Source organism: Rhinoderma darwinii, chromosome 7, assembly GCF_050947455.1.
Source record: "Rhinoderma darwinii isolate aRhiDar2 chromosome 7, aRhiDar2.hap1, whole genome shotgun sequence".
In the NCBI taxonomy this organism is placed as follows: Eukaryota; Metazoa; Chordata; class Amphibia; order Anura; family Rhinodermatidae; genus Rhinoderma; species Rhinoderma darwinii.
Window position 1 is genome coordinate 127,926,244 of NC_134693.1, and position 13,856 is coordinate 127,940,099.

The 13,856-nt window shown below is 41.1% G+C and overlaps 1 protein-coding gene across 7 annotated transcripts in view; it reads right to left on the reverse strand.

Annotated features, from left to right (window-relative positions):
- Positions 1 to 13,856, reverse strand: part of MAGI1 (membrane associated guanylate kinase, WW and PDZ domain containing 1) — a 381,212-nt gene that overhangs the window by 252,805 nt on the left and 114,551 nt on the right. The gene's annotated exons all lie outside the window — the stretch shown is intronic.

The following is a 13,856-nucleotide window of genomic DNA, read 5'->3' on the forward strand; positions in this document are numbered from 1 at the left end:
AATGGTTAAGTAACTCCACAGAAAGCATGCCTCCCAGACGGCAGACAATTCATGAGAGAAGTCCTCATTAGGTTTAATTTTCCCCTTCCGTTCATATCGGCTATTTTCTCTATAGACTCATCTCCCTCTGCCAGGGTCAGGGTAAACGGCTCCCTATTTAAGCCCTTCAAAATATTCAATGGCACCAGACAGGATTGTCCATTGTCACCTACACGATTTGTGCTGGTGATGGAAACCCTTCTCTTAAAATTTAGAAACACCCCTCAAATTACGGGACTTAAAATAGGTCGTTATACCCATTCCACTGCCGCTTTTGCGGATGGCCTCTTATTTTTATCACTAACCTAGATGTGGCATTCCCATATATCTTAAATATTTTTGAAGAATTTGGACGCGTATCAAACTAAGATTAATTATGATAAATCTGAAGCTTTTAGTAACCCCAGGATCAGCTCAAATCTATCATAGCTAGCTTGCCCTTCAAATGAGTAATAAAATATTTAGGGATTAGGATTTCTTCTGACCCCAAATTACTCTACTAACTCAATTATACAACCTTACATTAAAAAAAACCACATAAGAACTACTTATTGAAGCTCAATATCTCTTTTGTATTGTGGAAAGGTAGGAAAAATCTGCTCTCAACTTATGCCCTACCCCAGATTTCTAGCTTGCAGATCTCAACTTAACCTCACATTGATATTGAGAGATTCTTGATGGAGAAGCACCATTGGTTCTTTCCATGGGTTAGAGTCCCACCGAGTGTGAGATCTAGTCTTCCAAGCGATCAGACCAATGGCCTCCTAATGGTTTGTTACAAGACAAAGGCCTTGAATTTAGAGAGATATTTTGTCCATCCAGAGTGTTTTACCATCTTACTTAGACAATTCCTTACTAGATACACCTACATTTATTGCCTGAAACTTTCTCCGTTGCGGGTGTTTAGGCTTCTAGGACCCAACCAGACTCCCAACTTATCTACACTTTGTGAGGACCTCACCCTCCAACCTTCACACTTTTGATTTCAACACTACATGTCAGAAATTTCTGAAAAAAACTCTCTCAAGCGGGAGGTGACCCAACATGGCTGGAGAACTCTCTCCTATTACCATCTCCACCAAAGCAAAATTATGTCCAGAATATATTCTGGTTTGTTGTTGGACCAATCTATTGACCGCCCAGGGTTTATTTTAGATTGGGAGAGAGAACTACGCACCAGCTTCACAGCCTCAGAATTGGCCTTTATTCGGACACATTCCCATGGCTTTCCAGATGTGTGAATGTTCAGGAAAACTTGTGTAAATACTCTGCTTAGATGGTATGGACCCCTGAATACCTGCATAAGATTAATTTGATCCCTTGTGATACCTATTGGAGATACAACATGTAAACTGGCAGTTTATCACATATTTGGTGGTCTTTTTCTCTCAGACCTTTCTGGAATGCAATTGAACAGTTTATAATTACAATATGCTCTACTTCTTACACGCTTAGTGTGGACTTGGTCCTACTATGGTGCCCACAATCGAATTTTACACCATCAACTAAACCTCTACCTACCTTCATGGTTACTGCCGCAAAATTACCCATAAAATGGAGAGATACTTCTCCCCAACTGCTGATATGTGGCTGTCTAAAACGCACCAACTGTGCCGCATGGAGGAATTGGCAGCTTGGGAAAACAATTCTAGATTCTCCTACTTGTCTCCTGTGCGCCATGGTTAGAGTATGTTCGCAACTCCACCACCTAGCTTATTGATCGCCACCACCCGCCCCCCCCCCCCTTTTTATTATTGACACTGACCTCTACTCTCCATTTTTGGGTGAGTCATCTTAAACCTTAGATACTTTCAATACTTCCGTGTTCTTTCATAAGGTCATACCTAAACTTCTATAGTTATTTGGAGCCTCCTCTATCGAGTAGATAGGCAATGGGGAGGCTGTTAAAGGAGCCAGGAATGTTATGGCTCCTATGTAACTTATTATGACAACTCCGGCTGTAACTGGTGTTTTTTAGGCTAAACCTAGTACCTCTTTTACGGTCTAGCCCTCACTTGCCATGTTTTGTATGTATTTTGAAGCACATTTGTTTGAGGAAACGGACTTGTATCGCTTCTTATTTCTTTCTAGGACATACAATTTATAAAGTCATCTGATCGTATGTAACAAGTTCGGATGATCAACAGCCTTTCTTTGACCTGCGAGTCACCTGATGTATTTACCTGAATTTTAGATCTTTGGAAGTGACCTTCAATGTCCTATATTTCTTATATGCTTTTTTGGATTTCAATAAAAAAAGAGAATTTTTTCTAAAATAATAATAATAATAAATAAAAAAAATAAAAAAAGGGACAACTCTTATTAAGGGGAATGGTTACACACCCAGTTGTCAATTTATTCATAAATTTCCAGGAGGAATAACAAATGAACGGCACAATACAGAGTTGTAAGAAAATGTTCTAGAATTGTATTTTCATGGGGAATACAAGTATTTACTAAAACAGACATGTCAGGAGAGTGCTAAAAACGTGTCCACTATGGAAAAGAATATAAGTCTTAATAAGATCATTTTTATGGCCTCTCAAATAAGAAGCAGAATTAGTCACTTTAACATATTTATGTCAAAATACAAAAAGCCTACTGATTTGAGAGACAACCGGGACGCTAGAGTTTCAAAGAGCCACATATTTATCGAACCTCCAGCCGCTCTGCATGGTAGCTTCTGTTCTACGGGAGAGTTTAAGACTTTCGGCTGCTCTCTGTAATTAAGAGCGGCCACCTCGGAAGAAAGCCGCCCGTGAGGTCTACAGAATGTCATCTACGGATAATTTTTATGTTGATTGTAATCATCACAGGGAACGCTATAATTCCTTCTCTCACAAGATCCCCCGTGTTCTCATCTACTACTGCTCTGCAGGGAGAGGACGGGAAGTGGCTGCCGACTCTTTGTTTGGATCATGCTGTTAGATGAAGCACCATCTCAGTTGGATCTACTTATCTCTGATGCTGAATCACCTGCTAAAACAACATTGATTCTACGGTGGTACAAGCGAGTCTAATTACAGAATGCAGAGTAGGAGTCTATTCAGACCGCAGTTCTGGGGTAATAGGCGCCTAATAGGTTTGTCACTAAATTATAGGCCTGTGTAACCCCCCGAGGCACAACATAAATTTGTCTGATTTGCTTATGTGTTGAGTTGAATTTGCAAAATACGTGGGTGTAGAGCGAGATCTGGTTGCAGCCATATTGATTTTAAGCAGCAGCAAACTGTGAAATGTCTATGTCAAAGGCTATCCTAAGAGTCAGTACCCCACGTACAAGACCTTACAGCAAAGCTTGGGATAGACAGTGGTAAGCGTACCGTCAGACAATGTAAAGTAATGGCAAAACGCATTACTATGGGGCAACCTCTGAAAATTGTTAAACTCCTTGTGAACCTCTACTTTCACTCCTACCTCAAAAGAAGCTTGGTGTAGGAGAAGGGGGTAAAGGATTCTTTAATTCTATATTTTGGGCGAGATTTGCTGCTTTGATGACCCCATATCTTTCAGCAGGCCGATGTCCGATTGCTATCTCTACTATGGAGTGACAGCCTATGTTGTTGCTTTTTTCTGGGGAACCACTGACACGGTTCTGGGTTCCAGGTTGGGGATCAATTCAATATAAAAAATAAAAGAGTATTCTAAGGTAGTGGTAATTTTTGTGAATATTGAGAACACTGTCTCTGGTGGTATTGATACCTGGTGCTCCACCGGGTAACCCTTGTCTCTACTTGGCCTGTTGTTCTGTGAGAACAGAAGGGAATATCATAGATGACTCCCGCTTTAGATTATAGGCATCTGGTAGACACCATACAACATGATCTCCATACATTAAAGGCTACGTAAACTTTTTTTTTGACTAAAACTTTAGTATTTTGTACAACTTTGTAATTTGTATTTATTAAAAAAAAAAATGTCAACTTTTTCAGATACAGCTTCTATGTATCCAGGATACATAGAAGCTGTATCTTGCTCTGAAACCATTATGAACTTCGATGTGACCAATAACAGCTGGATCCTGCGTGTCCGAGACACTCAGGACCCGCTGTCAATGAATCGATCAGTCCCGCTGACCTGATGGATTCAGGTTTCAGCGCAAGATACAGCTACTATTTATCCAGGATACATAGAAGCTGTATCTGGATAAGTAAAACATTTTTCAATAAAGACAAAATCACAAAGTTGAACAAAACACTATAATACACTGCAATCAGTTAAAAAAAAACAAAAAAAACATGACTTCCAAAGACTTACATAGGTATCCTTTAACTACCGGTAACTTGATTTTTTGGCTACTAAACCACCAGCATGTTGGTATACTGCTGGTGCTTAGCATCCCAAAACATGCCCCTCTCAAAACTGTCCAATTTAGCAACTTGCCTAAGGCTTTATTCAGACTTACGTGTAAATCGCCCGTGTGACGGACGTTTTTTTTAACAGCCGTCACATGGCTGCCTGTATTTCAATGGGGCTATCCACACGGCCGTTGTTTTAACCGACCGTGTGAAGGGCCCATGAAAAAAGAGGACATGTCCTATTTTTGTCCGTTTTCACAGATCCCTCAATAGACACAAGTCTATGAGAGATCCATGAAAACGGGTCCCGCACGGTTGCAAATCGGCCGTGAAAAGAGATTTTTCCACACGTTCGTCTGAATAGTGCCTTAAAATAAGTTATAGGCTAGAGGTCTGTGCGCAAGCTTACAAGCCACATCGATACTTTTAGACTCTGATTACATTCGCGCATTGGTTTTCATTTATAATGGTGGATCCATTGTGGTCCGTTGGGTTACATCTTTTTGATGGGAAGAATAGCAGCTCCGACGCAGATGTGAACGGAAACTAACATTAGGTAACAGCATCAAAAAGTTACAACAGATACATAACACATCCTATGTACAGTGCTATGAAAAAGTATTTGCCCCCTTAAAATTTTAATGGAACTTTACCACCGAATTATCACTAATGCAAAAATGTGCGCAATTTATCAAACACACTGTGGACTAACTTAATTAATGGAGTTAATCCGCACGTGAATCAGTGTGTATCATTTGCAAAATCGCCACAGAAAACCGGAGATTCTGACATACGCTGTACAACTTTCAGAGTTGCTGAGTGGCTGCAAAGGATCACGTGACTCCACAGAACCAGGAAGTGCTTAATTTTCAGCTCCACTGGGGGTGCTGTTTAAGGGGCTTAATTGTCCCTACTAAGATTAATTAAAGGGGTATTACATTTATCGCCATTCCCTGGATAGGTGATAATTGCTAGATCGGTGGAAGAAACCACCACTGGGAGCCCCACCAATTATTTATTTTAATTTATGTCAAATTTCTACCGGTATTTCCGCACAGTATTGCTGTGTACTTTGAAGCTTTAATGCCAAAAGTTGTTTTCTTGTATTACCATGGAAGATGTGTCTTAGCTCTGGTCTACGCACAATGAATTATTAAACCGTCATTACATCCTAGTTCACTATTTATTACACTAACCTGTGGGCATCATCAGGAAATGCCAATCACACAACAATAAATGGTCTCATTACAGAAATAGATCAATGATGTTACTTCCTCTTCATCTCCGAATCAATCATATGGAGAATTAAGAATAGAATGGACAAATGAAGGTTCCTCAAGTTCAACCACTCACAGATGACAACGGTTGTACCCAAAATAATGAATAAATGTGAATTCTAGACGTAAGAGATTTTGAGGATTTCGGTAACATTACACAGGTGCTTGGCTAAAAGCATATTACAGCTGCCAATGTGCCTATATAACGCAGCCAGACACTGTTTCCCCATAACTGTGGCAGTCACAGAGGGCCCGGATGCAAGATCTGTACAAGAGCCGATACAAAAGAAATGAGCCCTTTATAGTACTGCTGTTGTGTGATGTGGCAGAGCAAGACCCTAAGGGACCAGGACTTCGTGGCTACTATAATCTTTGCACCCTCTATAGCCATGCCACTGTACAGTACCTCCATATTATTGCCTGCTACAGTCTCTATTGCCAGCTCCAGTGCCCCTTCACTGGTGTACCAAAGCAATGCTTACCACAAGGCCCCCATTACATCACTAAATACAGTGCTCCCAAAACACTGCCAGCCCTAGTGACTTCATAACACAGCCTACCACAAGTGGCCCAAAACATTGCCAGCACTGTGAGCCCATAAAATTGCCTACCACAAAGCACCCATCACCCACTACAGTACTCTCAAAATACTGCTAGCCACAATGGTCCCACAACACACTAACCTCTGTTCAGATATAAATTTACTGTGAATGGCCAAGAAATATGACCCTTTTGGCACAGTATAAATATTCTACATCTGTGGAACGTACCCCCTGGGTTACACTTACCACACATTAAAGAAATTCTAGACCAAAAGTATTTTAATAGGAGACCAACAACACACACACAAATGACACTCAAGATGCAAAACATGTACAATGTAAGGTCATCTGGAAAATTGGAATCAAGTTTGCCGTCATCCCCCATGTTTAAATTATAATTTTTTTTTTTATAAAAGTTGAACACAATTTCATACTTACAGACAATAAGAGAATTTCACACTTGTACAAAATTGTATTTTCTTACCTGCAAAATAATGGAAAAAGATTAAACGTTACTCGGATAACAAAAAGCAGGTTTATTGCCATTCAGCTTTATCGCATGCATTCAAATGGATCAGTAATGTGGGCACAACAGGAAAGCTGGTGTCAATAACAGAACCAGGGTCATCTCAATGCAGATCTAACAAGGATTAATTGGTATACAAAAGATTGTGCGGCTACCCACGTGACCCGCACTGCAATAACGCGGTCAGATAACCCCAAAATGTATAGGTAGTGACTGGCCAAGGAGACACCATATAAGTTTTACTTCTGCTGTCCCTGGTGGCCACTGTGGTGGATTAAACGATGAGCCCTGTTCAGTATACAAACCATCCATACACCTTTATCATGGTCAGCTCAGATGAAGTTCTCATTTCCCTTTTCTGTTTGAATTAAACATACGGTCAGGATTCGAAGGCAGAAGCTTGTGTGTCCCAGGCAGTAGCTCTTCTCATTGAGTCATCAGGGATGTTGGACAGCTCCACTGCTGAATCTGTTTAACCTCTTGATTCATGCCACTTGGTATTCCTTGCCTAATTAGTCACACTCTTCTGGCCTCCTATTTAAGCCTGGCACTTACCAGACTATTAAGCTTCATTATTATTATTTGCCAAACTTGTATAGTTTCCGTATCACGTCGCTACCACACTGTAGAAACTGTTGCCGCTTATCCGTGTATCAAACTTGGACTGCTACTCGACTACTCTTGCTATTATCACCCTCCTGCCTGATAGTTTCAGCCACTCAAAATCTACTACAGACCTTGATACATGCACGTGCAGCCTATCCAAGCATGCATGTACATGGGAAGGACAGGAGAAATATCTGTTCGCTGAATAGGTCTTAGGTTTTATTTAGACGAACAAGTGTAAACTCGGATGTGAAAAACAGACGTTTTTCATGACCGAGTCGCGCCCGTGCGGAACCAGTTTTCACGGATCCCACAATAGACTCAAGTCTATGAGATCCATGAAAACGGGTCCCGCACGGTTGCAAATCGGCTGCGAAAAGCCGATTTTCCACACGTTTGTCTGAATAGTGCCTTAAAAAAAAAGTTATAGGTTAGAGGTCTGTGCGCAACCGTGCGGGACCCGTTTTCATGGATCTCTCATAGACTTGTGTCTATTGAGGGATCTGTGAAAACTGACAAAAATAGGACATGCCCTATTTTTTCACGGGGCCTTCCCACGGTCCGTTAAAACAACGGCCGTGTGAACAGCCCCATTGAAATACATGAATCTGTGCAACCGTTATCTTATGGGTATGGCCACCTTAAGAAGCTTGCAAATCTATGAACAAATTTATAGAGTGGAGGATAAAGACTTGTTCAAAGAAGTACAGTAATGGACAAACCTTGTGGAATTTCACTTAGAGTAATTAGTCGTCCTCCGCCCATGAGGGCTGACGTGCCAGCGGCAGTATCGGACTAAGGTTACTTGGGTCCACCAAAGGAAATCGCTCTTAGCATCCACCCTTTATCTATATAGGTTTACATCCACTTTTAAATATATTGTACATGTTGTGATCATTGGACACACAATGCGGATATATCCTCAATAAGGTCTAAAAGTTATCTGTGAATTATCACATAAGAAATAGGACACTAGTGGCAAGCGATTGGCTCCAAAGTCGGAACTAAATGGGGATGTCTTCTGCTGAACCTTTGATTTTTATTACTGAGTCACGGCCTTGGCCTGGTAATCTAGTGGGACAGTCCAGCCAGGGCCAGGGGTGATTAAAAGCCCTTTAACTTTTAAAATGGCGGGTGGAATAAAAAAGTTGCTAAGGGCACTAATTAGTTTAAATTCATGAAGCCCCCTCCCAAGCCTTACTGGTAATGTTTACAGCAATACAGAGCAGTTATTCCACAATGCAATGGGAAGCCTCAAAATGATTATTTTTCCCAATAATGTTCCTACTGTTTAATCAAAAAACCACCTCAACCCTACACTGGTTGTCCTTCGGATCTACACCAACAGGTCACAGTGGATATAGATTATCCTTAGTCCAAGGGTTGGGTCTTACAGTTAAGTCACATACACATATAACCATTGGAGAACCATACCCTATCCCATCTAATGGTGCCACCATCCTATTTGTGGCTGGCTATCGTTAGAGACTCTACAGTCTAGGAAATACATTCTATACAGACAGACAAATATAATCGTCGAGATGATCCGGATGTAAATGGTGGTTTTCGAGTTCTTTGTAGTCTGGTATTTTTTTAATCCGCAAGCTTATTAGACATGTATTTATTGTTCTCCCTAAGGCATTCTTCTCTCTGTACATGAACTCCGAGCCTCCCATAGTGGGTGGCATATTTTATTAGTTTCATATCCCTTTGTTATATTACGAGAATCTGAACAGAACGGTAGTTGAAGAATTCTGTGATTTATCCAGCCTTTCCGATCCAACTGTAGAATATTTAATAACCCACAGAATAAAAAAAAGTTCTTATATAAATCTTTGTTTCGGTAGTACAAAACAAAATGCCTTGGGAGAAAAAAAAAAAAAAAAAAAGAAAAGGAAAACCTACCTCGCTATCGTATTTATATGAGACATTTCAAACAGTAAAACACTGCCGAGAATTCACAGTATAGAGGTAACTTTTTTTTTGTTACCCGCAACGAAAATCTTTGCAATCCTAACAGATAAATGGAATTTTCTTTTCAGTCCATAAAGAATCAGGTACGGATGTCACAGGTCTGGATAAATTCTAGTATGTAAATAATACATCTCAGTCTCATGTCGGGTTAAAGGGAAACTCTGGTGAAAATTCCAATTGTTATGATACATGTGAGTGTATGAGAGTGACCTTTAGGCGTCCTAATGAAGTGGTCTCCTACCTGTGGCTCTCCAGCTGCTGCAAAACTACTACTCTGTCTTTAAGGGCATACTGGGAGTAGTAGTTTTGCAACCGCCACATGTTGGAGACCACCACACGAATGAAGAACCAAACGTCCTAGATCGTGCAAAAATGAGTTTGAGATGCTGCCCAATAACAGGCCGTCCACCAGAGGAGATCACCGTAGGTCTCCATGCTCTTCTGGATACCGGCATGGTTACCTTAGTACGTTACAAACGTGATGTGCATGTAGAGTTTATGGGCACCCACCACTTCCACTCCCTGCAGTAAATGCTAGAGCAGGGAGCATTAGGCAAGTCACTTGCTGAATGACTCGTCATTCACGGTTGGTCTGCGATGGTTGTCATTTTGGATGACGCCGCCATAAGTAAAAACAGCAAATTGCGATCGATCTCTACCTTGATCTGTGGCCTGATCTAGGCTTCTATTGATCAGTGTGGATCTATCACTTGGCATGAACGACTTTCGAAGGACTGTGACGGACAACGACCATCGCTGTCAGATCAACTTTTCCGCCGATATCAGTCTTCGGTCACTCTTTTTCATTTACAAACCATAGTAACAAAAGTCCTCAAAATAAGTGGTAATACATCAGCTTGTCAACATTGCAACCAATGTCCACATTTTTAGTAACAAAAAAAACAAACAAAAATAAAAAAACCCTTATGTATTACAATACAGTCAAATGTAACCAACTGTAAACTCTTGGTTTAGGAAAATCAGCCGACTGCAACAGGAACATTATTTGGTTTTCGACAATGTTAATAATGATTTATTGTCCAGCTATTTTTTTTTTTCTTTCAAAACCGAAGTCACATCTGCCAGCGGAAGAGAAGAGGAGACTATTAGGGAGTGTATTAGCATTGGCAGGAGCGCTGGGTGCACAGAATGTACGCACATTTCCTCCAGTGTAAAAAACAATAACAACCAATCAGACGGGAGAGTTAGGACGGCCTCCGATCAATGGAAAATTAATCAAATCAGGGTTTTTGTGGCCATTCAAATGAGAAGCTTCCTGGAGAAATAAATCTATACATTTAGAAATAGTCGCCCTGGTTACTTAATGTGGGATTGATAATATTGCACGGTCTCTAAATTTTTTTGTCTATATCTCAAGAACTCTCATGTTGACATCACCTTGTCTGCCAGTTTATTTGCATCTGGTAACAACTTTCTTGCCAAATGTTTTGGCAGGCTGACTGTGAAAAGAGAAATTGGTAAACAGACATTTAAAGTGGCAGGATATTATTTCAGCTTTATGTCCAATTCAAACCCATCTGGTCATGCGTCTGCCGGCAATCTTGAAAAATCGGTCAATTAAAATAAATATATAAAAAGAAAAACAAAAAAACACACCTTACAGGACATGGAATTCACCGCCCTCTCCCCCGACTTTAATGTTTTCTAATATTCTTATAATTTAAAGATATTATGTGACCATATCAAAGCACAAGGCTACAGGCTGGGAAGATTTATACAGGTAATACAATGCAAAAGGTGACTCCTAATATGCTTTACAGTTTATAGTAGGAGAGCATTATTCCTTATAATACACACCTTCGCTGCTGCAGAACCTCTTTTTGCAGAGTAAGGGGGAGAATCCTGTACACCATTGATTAATATCTATGAAATTCCTTCATCCTTTACCAATAGACGGATTGCAACGGAGGTCTGTATTATGATGTTCTGTAGCAGCTGGGACACAGAATTGTATAATACACACTGCAGCTGCTGAAGAACCTCTTTATTGTTATTTTTAAAGAGAGGGATCTGTACATCAGTTGTGAGAATAGGAGAAGGCAAAAAAATTAAAATAAATAAAATCTGTGACATACCTCTGCAAGAAGAGAGAAGTAGTGTCAATGTAGCGCCGCTTATCTCTGTACAATTGTCAGGTTCTGACATCAGAATGTAGTCTTTCTATAATTATTATTTATAGACCTGTCAATGGGAAATTTCCATGGATTACATGGGTATAGAATGTGTTTAGAAGGTTCTGTTCACCCTCTTCTCCATTGTTTTTTCACAGAAAAATGTAGAAAGAGACGGTTTTCCGTCTGAGTTGTGTCATTGCTCCAAAAACACCACAGCAGACAAGAGGCTTGCAAGATGAAGAACACCCAATGTTTTTGGTTGCACTTCCCACAACAGTCAGATGAAGGTGCACTCCAATTCAGAGGGGGCCCCTTAGCAGATACATTATGGGGGCCCCTATCTGGCACTGGTTTACGGCACCATGCCAGTTTAGTAACAAAAGTGGCAAACTCTTATAGGAGAAAGGTCCCTTGTAACCCCTAGCTGCTTCTATTCCCCCACCCCCCTATTCGGTAACGCGGAAAAAGGTTGGCACTGACCATGAGGAAGGACTTGCAGCATGCAACTGCACACATAAAAGATAAAAAGGGTTGTCGGAAAATGAAAAAAAAAAAAAAAAAAAAAAGGGCATTTTTGCCAGAAACAGCACCACTCTTCTCCAAGGACGGTGTCTGGTACTGCAGCTCAGTGCCATTATAGTAAATGTTGCTGAGCTGCAATACCAGACACAGCCAATGGACAAGAGTGGCGCTTTTTATGTAAATTCAAAGCAGGCCGTTTTTTTAAATCTGAGTACCCCTTTAATAGGTGCAAGCTGTTCTTAATGGACGGCTGCCACATTGTCCTGATGGAACCAATGATAAAAGCTGCTTCAATATCTGCAGTCAGGAATACTAAATGTAGGACAACGATCGTTGTGAGAAAATACAAAACCTTGTAAAGTCAACAAAGAGAAACGTTACACCTCCTATACAGTTGTGTTCACACAGTTTTTGCAGGAGGAAAATTCTGCCTCAAAATTCAGTTTGGGAATTTGAGGCAGATTTTGACCTTCCTGCACGGCGTTTGCCGCGATTTTCGCCGCGTTTTTCGCTCGCGCCCATTGAGTGCTATGGGCAAAAAACTCGCAAAATACTCTTCTCTGCCTCCCATTGATGTCAATGGGAGGTCAGAGGCGTAACCACATGAAGATAGGCCATGTCCCTTCTTTCTCCCGCGAGGCGGTTTTACAGCTCGTGGGAGAAAACCGCCCCCGCCTCGCATTGAAATCAATGGGAGGCATTTACGGCCGGTCTTTGACTTGTTTTGCGGAGCGGTTTCCGCTCCAAAAAGCTTGTCAAAATACTGTGTGTGAACAGGGCCTTACACTGTACAACACACGGAAACACATACGACAAATGTTTATCAGAAAGGAATAAAATATAAATATTTACTGTGAATAGTAACAATAAAGTAGCAGAAAAAGAGCTACAATCTAAATAGGAAGGCTGAAAAGAAACGCTACTGTCCTGAAGAATAATAAAAAGAGTAGCATCTACAGACTATTAGGTTTGTACAGGTTTCTGGCTTTGGAATGTAAACAATAAGTTTCCATTCACTGGTAGCAAACAGAGATCTTAAAAACTTCACACAAAATCTGTTAGAAATGTTAGAAAGCCATTGCGCCTCCTGCGTCATTCCGCTGGAGCAGGCTTGGTTGGAAGAGACCAGGCCTACAAGGCTGGAGGAGAGGAAGGCACAGGAATGGGGAAAGGTGAGTGAGTGTTTGTTTAAGCGTGCGATACTACTTACATGGGCAGTGTGTGTGTGTCTTTATACAGGGGGCAGTGTGTGGCACTATCTACAGAAGGCACTAGCACTATCTATAGGGCCCAGGGGCAGTGTGTGGCACTATCTACCGAAGGCACTGGCACTATCTATAGGGCCCAGGGGCAGTGTGTGGCACTATCTACAGGAGGCACTGGCACTATATACAAGGGTCTTTGAGTGTCGAATAATCTTTGCTGGTTTTTACGCTACGAGTATTGGTCAGCACAAATCCACTAGCCTAACCCCTTATATTACAAGCTTTAATATGAAGGACTCAACTGGTGGATAAGCCTAGACCAATATTTGTAGCGTGAAAAACAGAAAGTAGTGAGAGCATGGCGAAAAATAACTTGGTACAAAAAGTATGCGTTTGGAAACCCCCATTTAAAAATCCTGCATTTGCCCCTGGCCCCGTCCCTGAAACAATTTACTAATCGTCATTTTGCTATTAGGGTATGTTCACACGGCAACGCCAAATACGTCTGAAATTACGGAGCGGTTTTCAGGAGAAAACAGCTCCTGAATTTCAGACGTTTTTACAAGTGCACGCGTTTTTCGCGGCGTCTTTTACGGACGTAATTGAAGCTGTTCTTCATTGGAGTCAATGAAAAACTGCTCCAATTACGTTCCAAGAAGTGTCCTGCACTTCTTTGACGCGGCCGTAATTTTACGCGCCGTCTTTTGACAGCGGCGCATAAAATGACAGCTC